Source organism: Falco punctatus (genome assembly GCF_963210335.1).
Source record: "Falco punctatus genome assembly, contig: scaffold_234, whole genome shotgun sequence".
In the NCBI taxonomy this organism is placed as follows: domain Eukaryota; kingdom Metazoa; phylum Chordata; class Aves; order Falconiformes; family Falconidae; genus Falco; species Falco punctatus.
This window is the reverse complement of record NW_027660099.1, coordinates 1-23257: the sequence shown is the minus strand read 5'-3', so window position 1 is coordinate 23257 and position 23257 is coordinate 1. Positions and strand designations below refer to the sequence as shown.

General features: G+C 53.7%; 1 long non-coding RNA gene across 21 annotated transcripts in view; it reads right to left on the bottom strand.

Annotated features, from left to right (window-relative positions):
- LOC308058001 overlaps positions 1-23130 on the bottom strand; it is a 56466-nt gene extending 33336 nt beyond the window's left edge. For 12 of the 21 annotated variants that reach the window (XR_013925587.1, XR_013925588.1, XR_013925589.1 and 9 more), the window contains exons 1-37: positions 23116-23130; positions 22540-22811; positions 22334-22429; positions 22017-22166; positions 21298-21918; positions 19928-20092; positions 19232-19380; positions 18611-18681; positions 18035-18306; positions 17829-17924; positions 17512-17661; positions 16275-17413; positions 15427-15591; positions 14731-14879; positions 14110-14180; positions 13534-13704; positions 13328-13423; positions 13011-13160; positions 12292-12912; positions 10916-11080; positions 10220-10368; positions 9599-9669; positions 9023-9294; positions 8817-8912; positions 8500-8649; positions 7263-8401; positions 6415-6579; positions 5719-5867; positions 5098-5168; positions 4522-4692; positions 4316-4411; positions 3999-4148; positions 3280-3900; positions 1915-2079; positions 1219-1367; positions 598-668; positions 22-192 (exon numbers count right to left, since the gene is read on the bottom strand). This is a non-coding gene — a long non-coding RNA (uncharacterized lncRNA). Of the gene's footprint in view, positions 1-21; positions 193-597; positions 669-1218; positions 1368-1914; positions 2080-3279; positions 3901-3998; positions 4149-4315; positions 4412-4521; positions 4693-5097; positions 5169-5718; positions 5868-6414; positions 6580-7262; positions 8402-8499; positions 8650-8816; positions 8913-9022; positions 9295-9598; positions 9670-10219; positions 10369-10915; positions 11081-11773; positions 11981-12291; positions 12913-13010; positions 13161-13327; positions 13424-13533; positions 13705-14109; positions 14181-14730; positions 14880-15426; positions 15592-16274; positions 17414-17511; positions 17662-17828; positions 17925-18034; positions 18307-18610; positions 18682-19231; positions 19381-19927; positions 20093-20785; positions 21163-21297; positions 21919-22016; positions 22167-22333; positions 22430-22539; positions 22812-23115 lie in introns of those variants that run through there. The other 9 variants (XR_013925599.1, XR_013925600.1, XR_013925601.1 and 6 more) reach the window with 9 other exon arrangements.
- Between the last annotated feature and the right edge of the window lie 127 nt (positions 23131-23257).

Below are 23257 nucleotides of genomic sequence, written 5' to 3'. Positions count from 1 at the left end.
ACGGCAACATACGCTTCGTACCAGCTCCGTTACATGCTCAAGTAGCAGACGCCTCAGACTCTGCTTTCCATCACAGATTACGATTTTTTGATGACGTTACTAAAGCTGGTCATCTATTAGTACGATAGGTTATGCCAGTGCCTGAAATGATTTTCGATCTCAGACGCTGCACAGAAACGCCGCAGTTTTTCACTGCAATAAGCAATTGATACCTCAGTCGGTACACGTCACCGAGTGAGTGCTAGGAGTGAAAAGTTTACATTTACCTCTCGCTCTTCGACAGCCAATGAATCCTGTAAACAAAACAACATCTTTAGCACACCGGTACCGAAGACACAGCGCAAAACCCCCCGTTAATGTGCTCCTGTATTTGTTTTAATTTCAAAGTAGCCACTTCAACTGATAAAGACAGCCGATTCTCTACCTGTAACTCTACTCCTCCTTATTATCCTGCTACAGAAAGAAACAAACCGCTAGCATTTCTACGTAACGACTTATTTTTCCAGAGAAGAATAAAAAGCCACAACCGACCAACCAAAAAAAAAAACCAAACAGAAACAAAACAAACAAAAAAACCAAACCCCCAAAACAACTCACCTCCTACCTTCTGTGTCCCAGGATGAAAAGTTTCCTTCGGGTTCTTCCCAAATTTGTCATGACCCACAGGACTGAAATGCAAACGAAATACTGCTTTAGAGGAGAGCGAGCACACACCTCGACATTAAACCATGAACTGGCTGTAGTCGGAATCGATTGCGAGAAGAATCGTTCAAAGAGCCTCGCTGACGTGGAATTTTTTGCGGAAGAGCCATTTATTTCCCACACGACTAACCGCTGAGACTTCTTAAACTTCTTTCTGATTTTAAAAACAGAAACAACTAGGACCCTGCACGGAGATCACTTTTAAGCGTACCGTATTTACTTAGGAAGCACAGAACTTTATTCCCTCGTCCTTCGCTTCGGCTTTCTACGTAACTGTCGTGAGCGTTTTAGGAAGACTCGGTAACCTATCCTATTTCATAAGCTTCTCTTCCATCCCTTTGAAAACAACTCCAGGCACGTCAAATGAAAAACGAGCTGCTCGGCGTCAGGCTCGTACCCCAAAGATCCACAAGCAAGACCAGCTGCCTCGCTCAACGGAAAGCCCTCACGTACAGCATTTCTTCCCAACTCGTGTTTCAGCGCGACTGTCATTTTCGCCCCTTTTTTTTCCCCTACCGTGAATTTCTGGAGCTGCGCAGCACGCCACGGAGTGCCAAATGCAGTCTGTCTGAGGCACACCGAGCTGACACGGAGGTCACATCCGATGCGCCTCTCCATCATCGCTTACGCTAGGCCACCACGCCGACAGGATCTCCTGTAGTTCCCTTCGAAAGCAATTAAAAGGCTGAGATTAATTTAATTGACAAAAAAGCAGGTTTGTCGTGCAGCTGAAATTCGTTGACATAGTCGGTACCGAAACTCACGCTGGCTGTGAACGGGGTGAAATGGCAAAGGACCATCAGCCAGGCCCGAGGGAAGGCTCAAAGGCTGTACAAGCTAAAGAACAGCCAGGGAAGGGATTTTAGTCCGAGCCCAGGCGGGCAAAAGGAGATGACGTTAGTCCTGCTGCCTGCAGGCGTGTGGGAAAATCACCCCGGGGTGGGGGGGGAACTCGAGAAAATTGCGTCCTAACGGAAGCAGGGTATTACGGAGAGCTTTTTTTAGGGTAGGATACAGCTACAGCCTCGAGGACGGTCGGCACGCACACAGCCTGTACCGCCACCGCTCCCTAAGCAGCGGCTCGGCGCACGCCGACAGCGGTGACGGAGGACGAGCTTAAGGCAAAAAGCCAAAAGCAAACCCCTCAAAGCCCAGAACCGTTCTCAGGAACGCAGGAGTCAAGCCTAAAAGCGGTTGAAAGCTGCCTCCTACCTCTTCCCCCTCCGACACCGGCACGTTTCCTCGCGATCCCTTTTCGCAAACAAAAGACGGACGCCTGCGGTATCAGCTTGGTCCCGAAGCACCACGACGCGCTTGCTGGCTACACGCTCTCTTCTGACAAGGCTGACAGCTTCTCCGCACGCGACAGCCGAGGCCCTGTGAAACACGAGGAAGGCAAACACCGGTAACGTCTCGCAGGGGTCAGGAGGAAGTCAGGATGCACTCCATTCGGAGCCCGACGCGTTACCCAAAGGAATTACCCCAGCAGAACAAGAGGCAGGAACGATCGGTAGACAGGCAGACAACATGCACGGCAGCGATACCCCCGTCAGACTTGCAGGGCGCTTCCAGACCCAGCCCGCTGCCGCGGCTCAGGCCGGCGGCTGGGGGAAAGACAAAGCCCCGCGCAGAGCTGCGGCGGCTGCCCGGGCAGCCCAGAGGCGGCGGGGGGGGGGCGGCAGGTCGCCGCGGGCCGACCCCTCCCCTCTCCCGGGCCCCGCCAGGCCGCCACAAGCGGCGAGCACCGGGGCCGCCCCGCCGCCGCTCCTCGCCTCCTCGCTGAGGTAGCGGCGCAGCCCCGAGAGACAAAAAAAAAAAAAAAAACCAGCCCAAAATAGGCAGCACCGTGAGGAGCCCGCTGACCACCGTCGCTGCCGGGGAGACGAGAACGGCCGGCAGCCCCGCCGGTCCCGGGCCGGGCCGGGCCGCCCGCCTCAGCCCGCCCGCCGCCGGCACCAGGCGCTCCCCGCCGCGGCCGAGCGCCGGCCCGCCGCCCGCCCCCCCCCCCTTCGGCCGCTGCCCGCCCGCCCGCCCGCCCGCCCTCAGGCCGAGCGCTCACCCAGCGCGCCGCCGCACGTCCCGGCCCGAAAGTCTTCCAGGCTGCCGGCGAAGGCTCCGCACCGCCACGGGCGCGGCGGCGCGCCGCGCGGGCTGGAAATGAACCCCACTTCCGGGGCCGTCTGCGTAACCCGTACGTGCGAGGCCGAAGCCCCGCCCCTAGGGGGCAAGCCGTTTCCGCGCACGCGCAAAAGCGGAATTGCGTCATACGCATGCGACGCCGCCGGAGACCACGCCCCCTTTGGCTTCAAGCCGGCACTGCGCATGCGCTGCCCTTAGTTTTGCCAGTACCTCTTCTGCGCATGCGCGAAAACGGAATTGCGTCATACGCATGCGACGCCGCCGGAGACCACGCCCCCTTTGGCTTCAAGCCGGCACTGCGCATGCGCTGCCCTTAGTTTTGCCAGTACCTCTTCTGCGCATGCGCAGAAGCGGAATTACGTCATCACCACGCGACTACTCCCCCCAGACCACGCCCCCTTTGGCTTCAAGCCCCGTCTGCGCATGCGCTGCCCTTACTCTGCAGGGCGGCCACGCTGCTGCCGCCTGGCGAAAAAATTTCGGTACTGCAGCCAGTCTACCTAACAGACTGCACCCTTTATTAGACGAATGGAAGCGAGAAGGGAACTCTGCCCACGGCCCCTTAGCAAGTCGCCCGGCTTCACATCTCGCTGGATCAACTTCTTCCAGTGAACATATTCAATTCAACCAGTCTAGAGAAAAAGAGAAAAAAAAAAAAAAAAAAAAAGAAAAAACAAAAGAATCACTCGAGAGACCAGGCATACACTTTTTTTTTTTTTTTTCCTTATAAAAACACCAGCAACATTGTCTTCACGATAAAAGAGGCAATGAAACCTTTTCTTGTCAAATGTAAGGGCACTAAAGAGAAGGTAATTCGACAGACAAGACATAAACCTCTCCAGCTCTTTCCCCACGTCTATTTGGCATTCGTTTCCAAAAACTTTCTCGGGTGAACGTCTTTTGTCTTTGAGCAGTGCGACAGGCGGTTTGCAAACGGCACAAGTCTCTGCTTTTGAAAAATCAACTCAGACTCTGTAAGCACTTTAGATGGGGCACTTTGTGTTTCAGAGAAACAAAACCAACGCTGAGTCTTCCCTTGAACGACACAGGCCTGTTCACCTTTAAATCAGAGAAACAACGGACGTGGTTCTGATCCCTCAAGGAATCTGTACTTTCCAACAGACTGCACCGTCAGGATCAACAAAGCAGTTTCCTACCGTTTCGCCAGCGAGCCAGAGGACTGTCTCGAGACTAAGTTTCCTTGAACAAACACCGAAGAGATCTTCAAGACTCGGTCCAAATGGCTCCGTCAACCTTGAAATCGTAGTCCCCTTCAGCTCCACACCGCTTCATTCTGGGAACGCCCGCTAGAAAAAAAAGGAACAGTTTATTCAGTGTAACGATTCGATTGGTATACAAGCCTTCAAGGCTCCCAAGACCAAGCCTAAGAGGGTCAGGACCGTGCATGTTTGTACTCGCAGTGAAGCTCAACACCTTAGGCAACCCTCAGCCGAGACAAAGGTGAAAAACTCACCGGCGCCGAACGTTTCCTCGTCTGTAAGCTGCCCATCCTTAGCATGCAGGACTCCACATTCAAAATTCACAGGTCCCGGAGAAAGAAAACCAAAAACTACAGGACAAACAGACAATCAAACAAAAGACCTCAAATAAGGTTTCCTCTAAGGACTGTTAGATACATCTTTTGTACACGACCTACGCACGGCAACATACGCTTCGTACCAGCTCCGTTACATGCTCAAGTAGCAGACGCCTCAGACTCTGCTTTCCATCACAGATTACGATTTTTTGATGACGTTACTAAAGCTGGTCATCTATTAGTACGATAGGTTATGCCAGTGCCTGAAATGATTTTCGATCTCAGACGCTGCACAGAAACGCCGCAGTTTTTCACTGCAATAAGCAATTGATACCTCAGTCGGTACACGTCACCGAGTGAGTGCTAGGAGTGAAAAGTTTACATTTACCTCTCGCTCTTCGACAGCCAATGAATCCTGTAAACAAAACAACATCTTTAGCACACCGGTACCGAAGACACAGCGCAAAACCCCCCGTTAATGTGCTCCTGTATTTGTTTTAATTTCAAAGTAGCCACTTCAACTGATAAAGACAGCCGATTCTCTACCTGTAACTCTACTCCTCCTTATTATCCTGCTACAGAAAGAAACAAACCGCTAGCATTTCTACGTAACGACTTATTTTTCCAGAGAAGAATAAAAAGCCACAACCGACCAACCAAAAAAAAAAACCAAACAGAAACAAAACAAACAAAAAAACCAAACCCCCAAAACAACTCACCTCCTACCTTCTGTGTCCCAGGATGAAAAGTTTCCTTCGGGTTCTTCCCAAATTTGTCATGACCCACAGGACTGAAATGCAAACGAAATACTGCTTTAGAGGAGAGCGAGCACACACCTCGACATTAAACCATGAACTGGCTGTAGTCGGAATCGATTGCGAGAAGAATCGTTCAAAGAGCCTCGCTGACGTGGAATTTTTTGCGGAAGAGCCATTTATTTCCCACACGACTAACCGCTGAGACTTCTTAAACTTCTTTCTGATTTTAAAAACAGAAACAACTAGGACCCTGCACGGAGATCACTTTTAAGCGTACCGTATTTACTTAGGAAGCACAGAACTTTATTCCCTCGTCCTTCGCTTCGGCTTTCTACGTAACTGTCGTGAGCGTTTTAGGAAGACTCGGTAACCTATCCTATTTCATAAGCTTCTCTTCCATCCCTTTGAAAACAACTCCAGGCACGTCAAATGAAAAACGAGCTGCTCGGCGTCAGGCTCGTACCCCAAAGATCCACAAGCAAGACCAGCTGCCTCGCTCAACGGAAAGCCCTCACGTACAGCATTTCTTCCCAACTCGTGTTTCAGCGCGACTGTCATTTTCGCCCCTTTTTTTTCCCCTACCGTGAATTTCTGGAGCTGCGCAGCACGCCACGGAGTGCCAAATGCAGTCTGTCTGAGGCACACCGAGCTGACACGGAGGTCACATCCGATGCGCCTCTCCATCATCGCTTACGCTAGGCCACCACGCCGACAGGATCTCCTGTAGTTCCCTTCGAAAGCAATTAAAAGGCTGAGATTAATTTAATTGACAAAAAAGCAGGTTTGTCGTGCAGCTGAAATTCGTTGACATAGTCGGTACCGAAACTCACGCTGGCTGTGAACGGGGTGAAATGGCAAAGGACCATCAGCCAGGCCCGAGGGAAGGCTCAAAGGCTGTACAAGCTAAAGAACAGCCAGGGAAGGGATTTTAGTCCGAGCCCAGGCGGGCAAAAGGAGATGACGTTAGTCCTGCTGCCTGCAGGCGTGTGGGAAAATCACCCCGGGGTGGGGGGGGAACTCGAGAAAATTGCGTCCTAACGGAAGCAGGGTATTACGGAGAGCTTTTTTTAGGGTAGGATACAGCTACAGCCTCGAGGACGGTCGGCACGCACACAGCCTGTACCGCCACCGCTCCCTAAGCAGCGGCTCGGCGCACGCCGACAGCGGTGACGGAGGACGAGCTTAAGGCAAAAAGCCAAAAGCAAACCCCTCAAAGCCCAGAACCGTTCTCAGGAACGCAGGAGTCAAGCCTAAAAGCGGTTGAAAGCTGCCTCCTACCTCTTCCCCCTCCGACACCGGCACGTTTCCTCGCGATCCCTTTTCGCAAACAAAAGACGGACGCCTGCGGTATCAGCTTGGTCCCGAAGCACCACGACGCGCTTGCTGGCTACACGCTCTCTTCTGACAAGGCTGACAGCTTCTCCGCACGCGACAGCCGAGGCCCTGTGAAACACGAGGAAGGCAAACACCGGTAACGTCTCGCAGGGGTCAGGAGGAAGTCAGGATGCACTCCATTCGGAGCCCGACGCGTTACCCAAAGGAATTACCCCAGCAGAACAAGAGGCAGGAACGATCGGTAGACAGGCAGACCACATGCACGGCAGCGATACCCCCGTCAGACTTGCAGGGCGCTTCCAGACCCAGCCCGCTGCCGCGGCTCAGGCCGGCGGCTGGGGGAAAGACAAAGCCCCGCGCAGAGCTGCGGCGGCTGCCCGGGCAGCCCAGAGGCGGCGGGGGGGGGGCGGCAGGTCGCCGCGGGCCGACCCCTCCCCTCTCCCGGGCCCCGCCAGGCCGCCACAAGCGGCGAGCACCGGGGCCGCCCCGCCGCCGCTCCTCGCCTCCTCGCTGAGGTAGCGGCGCAGCCCCGAGAGACAAAAAAAAAAAAAAACACCAGCCCAAAATAGGCAGCACCGTGAGGAGCCCGCTGACCACCGTCGCTGCCGGGGAGACGAGAACGGCCGGCAGCCCCGCCGGTCCCGGGCCGGGCCGGGCCGCCCGCCTCAGCCCGCCCGCCGCCGGCACCAGGCGCTCCCCGCCGCGGCCGAGCGCCGGCCCGCCGCCCGCCCCCCCCCCCCTTCGGCCGCTGCCCGCCCGCCCGCCCGCCCGCCCTCAGGCCGAGCGCTCACCCAGCGCGCCGCCGCACGTCCCGGCCCGAAAGTCTTCCAGGCTGCCGGCGAAGGCTCCGCACCGCCACGGGCGCGGCGGCGCGCCGCGCGGGCTGGAAATGAACCCCACTTCCGGGGCCGTCTGCGTAACCCGTACGTGCGAGGCCGAAGCCCCGCCCCTAGGGGGCAAGCCGTTTCCGCGCACGCGCAAAAGCGGAATTGCGTCATACGCATGCGACGCCGCCGGAGACCACGCCCCCTTTGGCTTCAGTCCGGCACTGCGCATGCGCTGCCCTTAGTTTTGCCAGTACCTCTTCTGCGCATGCGCAGAAGCGGAATTGCGTCATACGCATGCGACGCCGCCGGAGACCACGCCCCCTTTGGCTTCAAGCCGGCACTGCGCATGCGCTGCCCTTAGTTTTGCCAGTACCTCTTCTGCGCATGCGCAGAAGCGGAATTGCGTCATCACCACGCGACTACTCCCCCCAGACCACGCCCCCTTTGGCTTCAAGCCCCGTCTGCGCATGCGCTGCCCTTACTCTGCAGGGCGGCCACGCTGCTGCCGCCTGGCGAAAAAATTTCGGTACTGCAGCCAGTCTACCTAACAGACTGCACCCTTTATTAGACGAATGGAAGCGAGAAGGGAACTCTGCCCACGGCCCCTTAGCAAGTCGCCCGGCTTCACATCTCGCTGGATCAACTTCTTCCAGTGAACATATTCAATTCAACCAGTCTAGAGAAAAAGAGAAAAAAAAAAAAAAAAAAAAAGAAAAAACAAAAGAATCACTCGAGAGACCAGGCATACACTTTTTTTTTTTTTTTTCCTTATAAAAACACCAGCAACATTGTCTTCACGATAAAAGAGGCAATGAAACCTTTTCTTGTCAAATGTAAGGGCACTAAAGAGAAGGTAATTCGACAGACAAGACATAAACCTCTCCAGCTCTTTCCCCACGTCTATTTGGCATTCGTTTCCAAAAACTTTCTCGGGTGAACGTCTTTTGTCTTTGAGCAGTGCGACAGGCGGTTTGCAAACGGCACAAGTCTCTGCTTTTGAAAAATCAACTCAGACTCTGTAAGCACTTTAGATGGGGCACTTTGTGTTTCAGAGAAACAAAACCAACGCTGAGTCTTCCCTTGAACGACACAGGCCTGTTCACCTTTAAATCAGAGAAACAACGGACGTGGTTCTGATCCCTCAAGGAATCTGTACTTTCCAACAGACTGCACCGTCAGGATCAACAAAGCAGTTTCCTACCGTTTCGCCAGCGAGCCAGAGGACTGTCTCGAGACTAAGTTTCCTTGAACAAACACCGAAGAGATCTTCAAGACTCGGTCCAAATGGCTCCGTCAACCTTGAAATCGTAGTCCCCTTCAGCTCCACACCGCTTCATTCTGGGAACGCCCGCTAGAAAAAAAAGGAACAGTTTATTCAGTGTAACGATTCGATTGGTATACAAGCCTTCAAGGCTCCCAAGACCAAGCCTAAGAGGGTCAGGACCGTGCATGTTTGTACTCGCAGTGAAGCTCAACACCTTAGGCAACCCTCAGCCGAGACAAAGGTGAAAAACTCACCGGCGCCGAACGTTTCCTCGTCTGTAAGCTGCCCATCCTTAGCATGCAGGACTCCACATTCAAAATTCACAGGTCCCGGAGAAAGAAAACCAAAAACTACAGGACAAACAGACAATCAAACAAAAGACCTCAAATAAGGTTTCCTCTAAGGACTGTTAGATACATCTTTTGTACACGACCTACGCACGGCAACATACGCTTCGTACCAGCTCCGTTACATGCTCAAGTAGCAGACGCCTCAGACTCTGCTTTCCATCACAGATTACGATTTTTTGATGACGTTACTAAAGCTGGTCATCTATTAGTACGATAGGTTATGCCAGTGCCTGAAATGATTTTCGATCTCAGACGCTGCACAGAAACGCCGCAGTTTTTCACTCCAATAAGCAATTGATACCTCAGTCGGTACACGTCACCGAGTGAGTGCTAGGAGTGAAAAGTTTACATTTACCTCTCGCTCTTCGACAGCCAATGAATCCTGTAAACAAAACAACATCTTTAGCACACCGGTACCGAAGACACAGCGCAAAACCCCCCGTTAATGTGCTCCTGTATTTGTTTTAATTTCAAAGTAGCCACTTCAACTGATAAAGACAGCCGATTCTCTACCTGTAACTCTACTCCTCCTTATTATCCTGCTACAGAAAGAAACAAACCGCTAGCATTTCTACGTAACGACTTATTTTTCCAGAGAAGAATAAAAAGCCACAACCGACCAACCAAAAAAAAAAACCAAACAGAAACAAAACAAACAAAAAAACCAAACCCCCAAAACAACTCACCTCCTACCTTCTGTGTCCCAGGATGAAAAGTTTCCTTCGGGTTCTTCCCAAATTTGTCATGACCCACAGGACTGAAATGCAAACGAAATACTGCTTTAGAGGAGAGCGAGCACACACCTCGACATTAAACCATGAACTGGCTGTAGTCGGAATCGATTGCGAGAAGAATCGTTCAAAGAGCCTCGCTGACGTGGAATTTTTTGCGGAAGAGCCATTTATTTCCCACACGACTAACCGCTGAGACTTCTTAAACTTCTTTCTGATTTTAAAAACAGAAACAACTAGGACCCTGCACGGAGATCACTTTTAAGCGTACCGTATTTACTTAGGAAGCACAGAACTTTATTCCCTCGTCCTTCGCTTCGGCTTTCTACGTAACTGTCGTGAGCGTTTTAGGAAGACTCGGTAACCTATCCTATTTCATAAGCTTCTCTTCCATCCCTTTGAAAACAACTCCAGGCACGTCAAATGAAAAACGAGCTGCTCGGCGTCAGGCTCGTACCCCAAAGATCCACAAGCAAGACCAGCTGCCTCGCTCAACGGAAAGCCCTCACGTACAGCATTTCTTCCCAACTCGTGTTTCAGCGCGACTGTCATTTTCGCCCCTTTTTTTTCCCCTACCGTGAATTTCTGGAGCTGCGCAGCACGCCACGGAGTGCCAAATGCAGTCTGTCTGAGGCACACCGAGCTGACACGGAGGTCACATCCGATGCGCCTCTCCATCATCGCTTACGCTAGGCCACCACGCCGACAGGATCTCCTGTAGTTCCCTTCGAAAGCAATTAAAAGGCTGAGATTAATTTAATTGACAAAAAAGCAGGTTTGTCGTGCAGCTGAAATTCGTTGACATAGTCGGTACCGAAACTCACGCTGGCTGTGAACGGGGTGAAATGGCAAAGGACCATCAGCCAGGCCCGAGGGAAGGCTCAAAGGCTGTACAAGCTAAAGAACAGCCAGGGAAGGGATTTTAGTCCGAGCCCAGGCGGGCAAAAGGAGATGACGTTAGTCCTGCTGCCTGCAGGCGTGTGGGAAAATCACCCCGGGGTGGGGGGGGAACTCGAGAAAATTGCGTCCTAACGGAAGCAGGGTATTACGGAGAGCTTTTTTTAGGGTAGGATACAGCTACAGCCTCGAGGACGGTCGGCACGCACACAGCCTGTACCGCCACCGCTCCCTAAGCAGCGGCTCGGCGCACGCCGACAGCGGTGACGGAGGACGAGCTTAAGGCAAAAAGCCAAAAGCAAACCCCTCAAAGCCCAGAACCGTTCTCAGGAACGCAGGAGTCAAGCCTAAAAGCGGTTGAAAGCTGCCTCCTACCTCTTCCCCCTCCGACACCGGCACGTTTCCTCGCGATCCCTTTTCGCAAACAAAAGACGGACGCCTGCGGTATCAGCTTGGTCCCGAAGCACCACGACGCGCTTGCTGGCTACACGCTCTCTTCTGACAAGGCTGACAGCTTCTCCGCACGCGACAGCCGAGGCCCTGTGAAACACGAGGAAGGCAAACACCGGTAACGTCTCGCAGGGGTCAGGAGGAAGTCAGGATGCACTCCATTCGGAGCCCGACGCGTTACCCAAAGGAATTACCCCAGCAGAACAAGAGGCAGGAACGATCGGTAGACAGGCAGACAACATGCACGGCAGCGATACCCCCGTCAGACTTGCAGGGCGCTTCCAGACCCAGCCCGCTGCCGCGGCTCAGGCCGGCGGCTGGGGGAAAGACAAAGCCCCGCGCAGAGCTGCGGCGGCTGCCCGGGCAGCCCAGAGGCGGCGGGGGGGGGGCGGCAGGTCGCCGCGGGCCGACCCCTCCCCTCTCCCGGGCCCCGCCAGGCCGCCACAAGCGGCGAGCACCGGGGCCGCCCCGCCGCCGCTCCTCGCCTCCTCGCTGAGGTAGCGGCGCAGCCCCGAGAGACAAAAAAAAAAAAAACAAAAAAAAAAAAACAGCCCAAAATAGGCAGCACCGTGAGGAGCCCGCTGACCACCGTCGCTGCCGGGGAGACGAGAACGGCCGGCAGCCCCGCCGGTCCCGGGCCGGGCCGGGCCGCCCGCCTCAGCCCGCCCGCCGCCGGCACCAGGCGCTCCCCGCCGCGGCCGAGCGCCGGCCCGCCGCCCGCCCCCCCCCCCCTTCGGCCGCTGCCCGCCCGCCCGCCCGCCCGCCCTCAGGCCGAGCGCTCACCCAGCGCGCCGCCGCACGTCCCGGCCCGAAAGTCTTCCAGGCTGCCGGCGAAGGCTCCGCACCGCCACGGGCGCGGCGGCGCGCCGCGCGGGCTGGAAATGAACCCCACTTCCGGGGCCGTCTGCGTAACCCGTACGTGCGAGGCCGAAGCCCCGCCCCTAGGGGGCAAGCCGTTTCCGCGCACGCGCAAAAGCGGAATTGCGTCATACGCATGCGACGCCGCCGGAGACCACGCCCCCTTTGGCTTCAAGCCGGCACTGCGCATGCGCTGCCCTTAGTTTTGCCAGTACCTCTTCTGCGCATGCGCGAAAACGGAATTGCGTCATACGCATGCGACGCCGCCGGAGACCACGCCCCCTTTGGCTTCAAGCCGGCACTGCGCATGCGCTGCCCTTAGTTTTGCCAGTACCTCTTCTGCGCATGCGCAGAAGCGGAATTACGTCATCACCACGCGACTACTCCCCCCAGACCACGCCCCCTTTGGCTTCAAGCCCCGTCTGCGCATGCGCTGCCCTTACTCTGCAGGGCGGCCACGCTGCTGCCGCCTGGCGAAAAAATTTCGGTACTGCAGCCAGTCTACCTAACAGACTGCACCCTTTATTAGACGAATGGAAGCGAGAAGGGAACTCTGCCCACGGCCCCTTAGCAAGTCGCCCGGCTTCACATCTCGCTGGATCAACTTCTTCCAGTGAACATATTCAATTCAACCAGTCTAGAGAAAAAGAGAAAAAAAAAAAAAAAAAAAAAGAAAAAACAAAAGAATCACTCGAGAGACCAGGCATACACTTTTTTTTTTTTTTTTCCTTATAAAAACACCAGCAACATTGTCTTCACGATAAAAGAGGCAATGAAACCTTTTCTTGTCAAATGTAAGGGCACTAAAGAGAAGGTAATTCGACAGACAAGACATAAACCTCTCCAGCTCTTTCCCCACGTCTATTTGGCATTCGTTTCCAAAAACTTTCTCGGGTGAACGTCTTTTGTCTTTGAGCAGTGCGACAGGCGGTTTGCAAACGGCACAAGTCTCTGCTTTTGAAAAATCAACTCAGACTCTGTAAGCACTTTAGATGGGGCACTTTGTGTTTCAGAGAAACAAAACCAACGCTGAGTCTTCCCTTGAACGACACAGGCCTGTTCACCTTTAAATCAGAGAAACAACGGACGTGGTTCTGATCCCTCAAGGAATCTGTACTTTCCAACAGACTGCACCGTCAGGATCAACAAAGCAGTTTCCTACCGTTTCGCCAGCGAGCCAGAGGACTGTCTCGAGACTAAGTTTCCTTGAACAAACACCGAAGAGATCTTCAAGACTCGGTCCAAATGGCTCCGTCAACCTTGAAATCGTAGTCCCCTTCAGCTCCACACCGCTTCATTCTGGGAACGCCCGCTAGAAAAAAAAGGAACAGTTTATTCAGTGTAACGATTCGATTGGTATACAAGCCTTCAAGGCTCCCAAGACCAAGCCTAAGAGGGTCAGGACCGTGCATGTTTGTACTCGCAGTGAAGCTCAACACCTTAGGCAACCCTCAGCCGAGACAAAGGTGAAAAACTCACCGGCGCCGAACGTTTCCTCGTCTGTAAGCTGCCCATCCTTAGCATGCAGGACTCCACATTCAAAATTCACAGGTCCCGGAGAAAGAAAACCAAAAACTACAGGACAAACAGACAATCAAACAAAAGACCTCAAATAAGGTTTCCTCTAAGGACTGTTAGATACATCTTTTGTACACGACCTACGCACGGCAACATACGCTTCGTACCAGCTCCGTTACATGCTCAAGTAGCAGACGCCTCAGACTCTGCTTTCCATCACAGATTACGATTTTTTGATGACGTTACTAAAGCTGGTCATCTATTAGTACGATAGGTTATGCCAGTGCCTGAAATGATTTTCGATCTCAGACGCTGCACAGAAACGCCGCAGTTTTTCACTGCAATAAGCAATTGATACCTCAGTCGGTACACGTCACCGAGTGAGTGCTAGGAGTGAAAAGTTTACATTTACCTCTCGCTCTTCGACAGCCAATGAATCCTGTAAACAAAACAACATCTTTAGCACACCGGTACCGAAGACACAGCGCAAAACCCCCCGTTAATGTGCTCCTGTATTTGTTTTAATTTCAAAGTAGCCACTTCAACTGATAAAGACAGCCGATTCTCTACCTGTAACTCTACTCCTCCTTATTATCCTGCTACAGAAAGAAACAAACCGCTAGCATTTCTACGTAACGACTTATTTTTCCAGAGAAGAATAAAAAGCCACAACCGACCAACCAAAAAAAAAAACCAAACAGAAACAAAACAAACAAAAAAACCAAACCCCCAAAACAACTCACCTCCTACCTTCTGTGTCCCAGGATGAAAAGTTTCCTTCGGGTTCTTCCCAAATTTGTCATGACCCACAGGACTGAAATGCAAACGAAATACTGCTTTAGAGGAGAGCGAGCACACACCTCGACATTAAACCATGAACTGGCTGTAGTCGGAATCGATTGCGAGAAGAATCGTTCAAAGAGCCTCGCTGACGTGGAATTTTTTGCGGAAGAGCCATTTATTTCCCACACGACTAACCGCTGAGACTTCTTAAACTTCTTTCTGATTTTAAAAACAGAAACAACTAGGACCCTGCACGGAGATCACTTTTAAGCGTACCGTATTTACTTAGGAAGCACAGAACTTTATTCCCTCGTCCTTCGCTTCGGCTTTCTACGTAACTGTCGTGAGCGTTTTAGGAAGACTCGGTAACCTATCCTATTTCATAAGCTTCTCTTCCATCCCTTTGAAAACAACTCCAGGCACGTCAAATGAAAAACGAGCTGCTCGGCGTCAGGCTCGTACCCCAAAGATCCACAAGCAAGACCAGCTGCCTCGCTCAACGGAAAGCCCTCACGTACAGCATTTCTTCCCAACTCGTGTTTCAGCGCGACTGTCATTTTCGCCCCTTTTTTTTCCCCTACCGTGAATTTCTGGAGCTGCGCAGCACGCCACGGAGTGCCAAATGCAGTCTGTCTGAGGCACACCGAGCTGACACGGAGGTCACATCCGATGCGCCTCTCCATCATCGCTTACGCTAGGCCACCACGCCGACAGGATCTCCTGTAGTTCCCTTCGAAAGCAATTAAAAGGCTGAGATTAATTTAATTGACAAAAAAGCAGGTTTGTCGTGCAGCTGAAATTCGTTGACATAGTCGGTACCGAAACTCACGCTGGCTGTGAACGGGGTGAAATGGCAAAGGACCATCAGCCAGGCCCGAGGGAAGGCTCAAAGGCTGTACAAGCTAAAGAACAGCCAGGGAAGGGATTTTAGTCCGAGCCCAGGCGGGCAAAAGGAGATGACGTTAGTCCTGCTGCCTGCAGGCGTGTGGGAAAATCACCCCGGGGTGGGGGGGGAACTCGAGAAAATTGCGTCCTAACGGAAGCAGGGTATTACGGAGAGCTTTTTTTAGGGTAGGATACAGCTACAGCCTCGAGGACGGTCGGCACGCACACAGCCTGTACCGCCACCGCTCCCTAAGCAGCGGCTCGGCGCACGCCGACAGCGGTGACGGAGGACGAGCTTAAGGCAAAAAGCCAAAAGCAAACCCCTCAAAGCCCAGAACCGTTCTCAGGAACGCAGGAGTCAAGCCTAAAAGCGGTTGAAAGCTGCCTCCTACCTCTTCCCCCTCCGACACCGGCACGTTTCCTCGCGATCCCTTTTCGCAAACAAAAGACGGACGCCTGCGGTATCAGCTTGGTCCCGAAGCACCACGACGCGCTTGCTGGCTACACGCTCTCTTCTGACAAGGCTGACAGCTTCTCCGCACGCGACAGCCGAGGCCCTGTGAAACACGAGGAAGGCAAACACCGGTAACGTCTCGCAGGGGTCAGGAGGAAGTCAGGATGCACTCCATTCGGAGCCCGACGCGTTACCCAAAGGAATTACCCCAGCAGAACAAGAGGCAGGAACGATCGGTAGACAGGCAGACCACATGCACGGCAGCGATACCCCCGTCAGACTTGCAGGGCGCTTCCAGACCCAGCCCGCTGCCGCGGCTCAGGCCGGCGGCTGGGGGAAAGACAAAGCCCCGCGCAGAGCTGCGGCGGCTGCCCGGGCAGCCCAGAGGCGGCGGGGGGGGGGCGGCAGGTCGCCGCGGGCCGACCCCTCCCCTCTCCCGGGCCCCGCCAGGCCGCCACAAGCGGCGAGCACCGGGGCCGCCCCGCCGCCGCTCCTCGCCTCCTCGCTGAGGTAGCGGCGCAGCCCCGAGAGACAAAAAAAAAAAAAAACACCAGCCCAAAATAGGCAGCACCGTGAGGAGCCCGCTGACCACCGTCGCTGCCGGGGAGACGAGAACGGCCGGCAGCCCCGCCGGTCCCGGGCCGGGCCGGGCCGCCCGCCTCAGCCCGCCCGCCGCCGGCACCAGGCGCTCCCCGCCGCGGCCGAGCGCCGGCCCGCCGCCCGCCCCCCCCCCCCTTCGGCCGCTGCCCGCCCGCCCGCCCGCCCGCCCTCAGGCCGAGCGCTCACCCAGCGCGCCGCCGCACGTCCCGGCCCGAAAGTCTTCCAGGCTGCCGGCGAAGGCTCCGCACCGCCACGGGCGCGGCGGCGCGCCGCGCGGGCTGGAAATGAACCCCACTTCCGGGGCCGTCTGCGTAACCCGTACGTGCGAGGCCGAAGCCCCGCCCCTAGGGGGCAAGCCGTTTCCGCGCACGCGCAAAAGCGGAATTGCGTCATACGCATGCGACGCCGCCGGAGACCACGCCCCCTTTGGCTTCAGTCCGGCACTGCGCATGCGCTGCCCTTAGTTTTGCCAGTACCTCTTCTGCGCATGCGCAGAAGCGGAATTGCGTCATACGCATGCGACGCCGCCGGAGACCACGCCCCCTTTGGCTTCAAGCCGGCACTGCGCATGCGCTGCCCTTAGTTTTGCCAGTACCTCTTCTGCGCATGCGCAGAAGCGGAATTGCGTCATCACCACGCGACTACTCCCCCCAGACCACGCCCCCTTTGGCTTCAAGCCCCGTCTGCGCATGCGCTGCCCTTACTCTGCAGGGCGGCCACGCTGCTGCCGCCTGGCGAAAAAATTTCGGTACTGCAGCCAGTCTACCTAACAGACTGCACCCTTTATTAGACGAATGGAAGCGAGAAGGGAACTCTGCCCACGGCCCCTTAGCAAGTCGCCCGGCTTCACATCTCGCTGGATCAACTTCTTCCAGTGAACATATTCAATTCAACCAGTCTAGAGAAAAAGAGAAAAAAAAAAAAAAAAAAAAAGAAAAAACAAAAGAATCACTCGAGAGACCAGGCATACACTTTTTTTTTTTTTTTTCCTTATAAAAACACCAGCAACATTGTCTTCACGATAAAAGAGGCAATGAAACCTTTTCTTGTCAAATGTAAGGGCACTAAAGAGAAGGTAATTCGACAGACAAGACATAAACCTCTCCAGCTCTTTCCCCACGTCTATTTGGCATTCGTTTCCAAAAACTTTCTCGGGTGAACGTCTTTTGTCTTTGAGCAGTGCGACAGGCGGTTTGCAAACGGCACAAGTCTCTGCTTTTGAAAAATCAACTCAGACTCTGTAAGCACTTTAGATGGGGCACTTTGTGTTTCAGAGAAACAAAACCAACGCTGAGTCTTCCCTTGAACGACACAGGCCTGTTCACCTTTAAATCAGAGAAACAACGGACGTGGTTCTGATCCCTCAAGGAATCTGTACTTTCCAACAGACTGCACCGTCAGGATCAACAAAGCAGTTTCCTACCGTTTCGCCAGCGAGCCAGAGGACTGTCTCGAGACTAAGTTTCCTTGAACAAACACCGAAGAGATCTTCAAGACTCGGTCCAAATGGCTCCGTCAACCTTGAAATCGTAGTCCCCTTCAGCTCCACACCGCTTCATTCTGGGAACGCCCGCTAGAAAAAAAAGGAACAGTTTATTCAGTGTAACGATTCGATTGGTATACAAGCCTTCAAGGCTCCCAAGACCAAGCCTAAGAGGGTCAGGACCGTGCATGTTTGTACTCGCAGTGAAGCTCAACACCTTAGGCAACCCTCAGCCGAGACAAAGGTGAAAAACTCACCGGCGCCGAACGTTTCCTCGTCTGTAAGCTGCCCATCCTTAGCATGCAGGACTCCACATTCAAAATTCACAGGTCCCGGAGAAAGAAAACCAAAAACTACAGGACAAACAGACAATCAAACAAAAGACCTCAAATAAGGTTTCCTCTAAGGACTGTTAGATACATCTTTTGTACACGACCTACGCACGGCAACATACGCTTCGTACCAGCTCCGTTACATGCTCAAGTAGCAGACGCCTCAGACTCTGCTTTCCATCACAGATTACGATTTTTTGATGACGTTACTAAAGCTGGTCATCTATTAGTACGATAGGTTATGCCAGTGCCTGAAATGATTTTCGATCTCAGACGCTGCACAGAAACGCCGCAGTTTTTCACTCCAATAAGCAATTGATACCTCAGTCGGTACACGTCACCGAGTGAGTGCTAGGAGTGAAAAGTTTACATTTACCTCTCGCTCTTCGACAGCCAATGAATCCTGTAAACAAAACAACATCTTTAGCACACCGGTACCGAAGACACAGCGCAAAACCCCCCGTTAATGTGCTCCTGTATTTGTTTTAATTTCAAAGTAGCCACTTCAACTGATAAAGACAGCCGATTCTCTACCTGTAACTCTACTCCTCCTTATTATCCTGCTACAGAAAGAAACAAACCGCTAGCATTTCTACGTAACGACTTATTTTTCCAGAGAAGAATAAAAAGCCACAACCGACCAACCAAAAAAAAAAACCAAACAGAAACAAAACAAACAAAAAAACCAAACCCCCAAAACAACTCACCTCCTACCTTCTGTGTCCCAGGATGAAAAGTTTCCTTCGGGTTCTTCCCAAATTTGTCATGACCCACAGGACTGAAATGCAAACGAAATACTGCTTTAGAGGAGAGCGAGCACACACCTCGACATTAAACCATGAACTGGCTGTAGTCGGAATCGATTGCGAGAAGAATCGTTCAAAGAGCCTCGCTGACGTGGAATTTTTTGCGGAAGAGCCATTTATTTCCCACACGACTAACCGCTGAGACTTCTTAAACTTCTTTCTGATTTTAAAAACAGAAACAACTAGGACCCTGCACGGAGATCACTTTTAAGCGTACCGTATTTACTTAGGAAGCACAGAACTTTATTCCCTCGTCCTTCGCTTCGGCTTTCTACGTAACTGTCGTGAGCGTTTTAGGAAGACTCGGTAACCTATCCTATTTCATAAGCTTCTCTTCCATCCCTTTGAAAACAACTCCAGGCACGTCAAATGAAAAACGAGCTGCTCGGCGTCAGGCTCGTACCCCAAAGATCCACAAGCAAGACCAGCTGCCTCGCTCAACGGAAAGCCCTCACGTACAGCATTTCTTCCCAACTCGTGTTTCAGCGCGACTGTCATTTTCGCCCCTTTTTTTTCCCCTACCGTGAATTTCTGGAGCTGCGCAGCACGCCACGGAGTGCCAAATGCAGTCTGTCTGAGGCACACCGAGCTGACACGGAGGTCACATCCGATGCGCCTCTCCATCATCGCTTACGCTAGGCCACCACGCCGACAGGATCTCCTGTAGTTCCCTTCGAAAGCAATTAAAAGGCTGAGATTAATTTAATTGACAAAAAAGCAGGTTTGTCGTGCAGCTGAAATTCGTTGACATAGTCGGTACCGAAACTCACGCTGGCTGTGAACGGGGTGAAATGGCAAAGGACCATCAGCCAGGCCCGAGGGAAGGCTCAAAGGCTGTACAAGCTAAAGAACAGCCAGGGAAGGGATTTTAGTCCGAGCCCAGGCGGGCAAAAGGAGATGACGTTAGTCCTGCTGCCTGCAGGCGTGTGGGAAAATCACCCCGGGGTGGGGGGGGAACTCGAGAAAATTGCGTCCTAACGGAAGCAGGGTATTACGGAGAGCTTTTTTTAGGGTAGGATACAGCTACAGCCTCGAGGACGGTCGGCACGCACACAGCCTGTACCGCCACCGCTCCCTAAGCAGCGGCTCGGCGCACGCCGACAGCGGTGACGGAGGACGAGCTTAAGGCAAAAAGCCAAAAGCAAACCCCTCAAAGCCCAGAACCGTTCTCAGGAACGCAGGAGTCAAGCCTAAAAGCGGTTGAAAGCTGCCTCCTACCTCTTCCCCCTCCGACACCGGCACGTTTCCTCGCGATCCCTTTTCGCAAACAAAAGACGGACGCCTGCGGTATCAGCTTGGTCCCGAAGCACCACGACGCGCTTGCTGGCTACACGCTCTCTTCTGACAAGGCTGACAGCTTCTCCGCACGCGACAGCCGAGGCCCTGTGAAACACGAGGAAGGCAAACACCGGTAACGTCTCGCAGGGGTCAGGAGGAAGTCAGGATGCACTCCATTCGGAGCCCGACGCGTTACCCAAAGGAATTACCCCAGCAGAACAAGAGGCAGGAACGATCGGTAGACAGGCAGACAACATGCACGGCAGCGATACCCCCGTCAGACTTGCAGGGCGCTTCCAGACCCAGCCCGCTGCCGCGGCTCAGGCCGGCGGCTGGGGGAAAGACAAAGCCCCGCGCAGAGCTGCGGCGGCTGCCCGGGCAGCCCAGAGGCGGCGGGGGGGGGGCGGCAGGTCGCCGCGGGCCGACCCCTCCCCTCTCCCGGGCCCCGCCAGGCCGCCACAAGCGGCGAGCACCGGGGCCGCCCCGCCGCCGCTCCTCGCCTCCTCGCTGAGGTAGCGGCGCAGCCCCGAGAGACAAAAAAAAAAAAAACAAAAAAAAAAAAACAGCCCAAAATAGGCAGCACCGTGAGGAGCCCGCTGACCACCGTCGCTGCCGGGGAGACGAGAACGGCCGGCAGCCCCGCCGGTCCCGGGCCGGGCCGGGCCGCCCGCCTCAGCCCGCCCGCCGCCGGCACCAGGCGCTCCCCGCCGCGGCCGAGCGCCGGCCCGCCGCCCGCCCCCCCCCCCCTTCGGCCGCTGCCCGCCCGCCCGCCCGCCCGCCCTCAGGCCGAGCGCTCACCCAGCGCGCCGCCGCACGTCCCGGCCCGAAAGTCTTCCAGGCTGCCGGCGAAGGCTCCGCACCGCCACGGGCGCGGCGGCGCGCCGCGCGGGCTGGAAATGAACCCCACTTCCGGGGCCGTCTGCGTAACCCGTACGTGCGAGGCCGAAGCCCCGCCCCTAGGGGGCAAGCCGTTTCCGCGCACGCGCAGAAGCGGAATTGCGTCATACGCATGCGACGCCGCCGGAGACCACGCCCCCTTTGGCTTCAGTCCGGCACTGCGCATGCGCTGCCCTTAGTTTTGCCAGTACCTCTTCTGCGCATGCGCAGAAGCGGAATTGCGTCATACGCATGCGACGCCGCCGGAGACCACGCCCCCTTTGGCTTCAAGCCGGCACTGCGCATGCGCTGCCCGTAGTTTTGCCAGTACCTCTTCTGCGCATGCGCGGAATTGCGTCATCACCACGCGACTACTCCCCCCAGACCACGCCCCCTTTGGCTTCAAGCCCCGTCTGCGCATGCGCTGCCCTTACTCTGCAGGGCGGCCACGCTGCTGCCGCCTGGCGAAAAAATTTCGGTACTGCAGCCAGTCTACCTAACAGACTGCACCCTTTATTAGACGAATGGAAGCGAGAAGGGAACTCTGCCCACGGCCCCTTAGCAAGTCGCCCGGCTTCACATCTCGCTGGATCAACTTCTTCCAGTGAACATATTCAATTCAACCAGTCTAGAGAAAAAGAGAAAAAAAAAAAAAAAAAAAAAGAAAAAACAAAAGAATCACTCGAGAGACCAGGCATACACTTTTTTTTTTTTTTTTCCTTATAAAAACACCAGCAACATTGTCTTCACGATAAAAGAGGCAATGAAACCTTTTCTTGTCAAATGTAAGGGCACTAAAGAGAAGGTAATTCGACAGACAAGACATAAACCTCTCCAGCTCTTTCCCCACGTCTATTTGGCATTCGTTTCCAAAAACTTTCTCGGGTGAACGTCTTTTGTCTTTGAGCAGTGCGACAGGCGGTTTGCAAACGGCACAAGTCTCTGCTTTTGAAAAATCAACTCAGACTCTGTAAGCACTTTAGATGGGGCACTTTGTGTTTCAGAGAAACAAAACCAACGCTGAGTCTTCCCTTGAACGACACAGGCCTGTTCACCTTTAAATCAGAGAAACAACGGACGTGGTTCTGATCCCTCAAGGAATCTGTACTTTCCAACAGACTGCACCGTCAGGATCAACAAAGCAGTTTCCTACCGTTTCGCCAGCGAGCCAGAGGACTGTCTCGAGACTAAGTTTCCTTGAACAAACACCGAAGAGATCTTCAAGACTCGGTCCAAATGGCTCCGTCAACCTTGAAATCGTAGTCCCCTTCAGCTCCACACCGCTTCATTCTGGGAACGCCCGCTAGAAAAAAAAGGAACAGTTTATTCAGTGTAACGATTCGATTGGTATACAAGCCTTCAAGGCTCCCAAGACCAAGCCTAAGAGGGTCAGGACCGTGCATGTTTGTACTCGCAGTGAAGCTCAACACCTTAGGCAACCCTCAGCCGAGACAAAGGTGAAAAACTCACCGGCGCCGAACGTTTCCTCGTCTGTAAGCTGCCCATCCTTAGCATGCAGGACTCCACATTCAAAATTCACAGGTCCCGGAGAAAGAAAACCAAAAACTACAGGACAAACAGACAATCAAACAAAAGACCTCAAATAAGGTTTCCTCTAAGGACTGTTAGATACATCTTTTGTACACGACCTACGCACGGCAACATACGCTTCGTACCAGCTCCGTTACATGCTCAAGTAGCAGACGCCTCAGACTCTGCTTTCCATCACAGATTACGATTTTTTGATGACGTTACTAAAGCTGGTCATCTATTAGTACGATAGGTTATGCCAGTGCCTGAAATGATTTTCGATCTCAGACGCTGCACAGAAACGCCGCAGTTTTTCACTGCAATAAGCAATTGATACCTCAGTCGGTACACGTCACCGAGTGAGTGCTAGGAGTGAAAAGTTTACATTTACCTCTCGCTCTTCGACAGCCAATGAATCCTGTAAACAAAACAACATCTTTAGCACACCGGTACCGAAGACACAGCGCAAAACCCCCCGTTAATGTGCTCCTGTATTTGTTTTAATTTCAAAGTAGCCACTTCAACTGATAAAGACAGCCGATTCTCTACCTGTAACTCTACTCCTCCTTATTATCCTGCTACAGAAAGAAACAAACCGCTAGCATTTCTACGTAACGACTTATTTTTCCAGAGAAGAATAAAAAGCCACAACCGACCAACCAAAAAAAAAAACCAAACAGAAACAAAACAAACAAAAAAACCAAACCCCCAAAACAACTCACCTCCTACCTTCTGTGTCCCAGGATGAAAAGTTTCCTTCGGGTTCTTCCCAAATTTGTCATGACCCACAGGACTGAAATGCAAACGAAATACTGCTTTAGAGGAGAGCGAGCACACACCTCGACATTAAACCATGAACTGGCT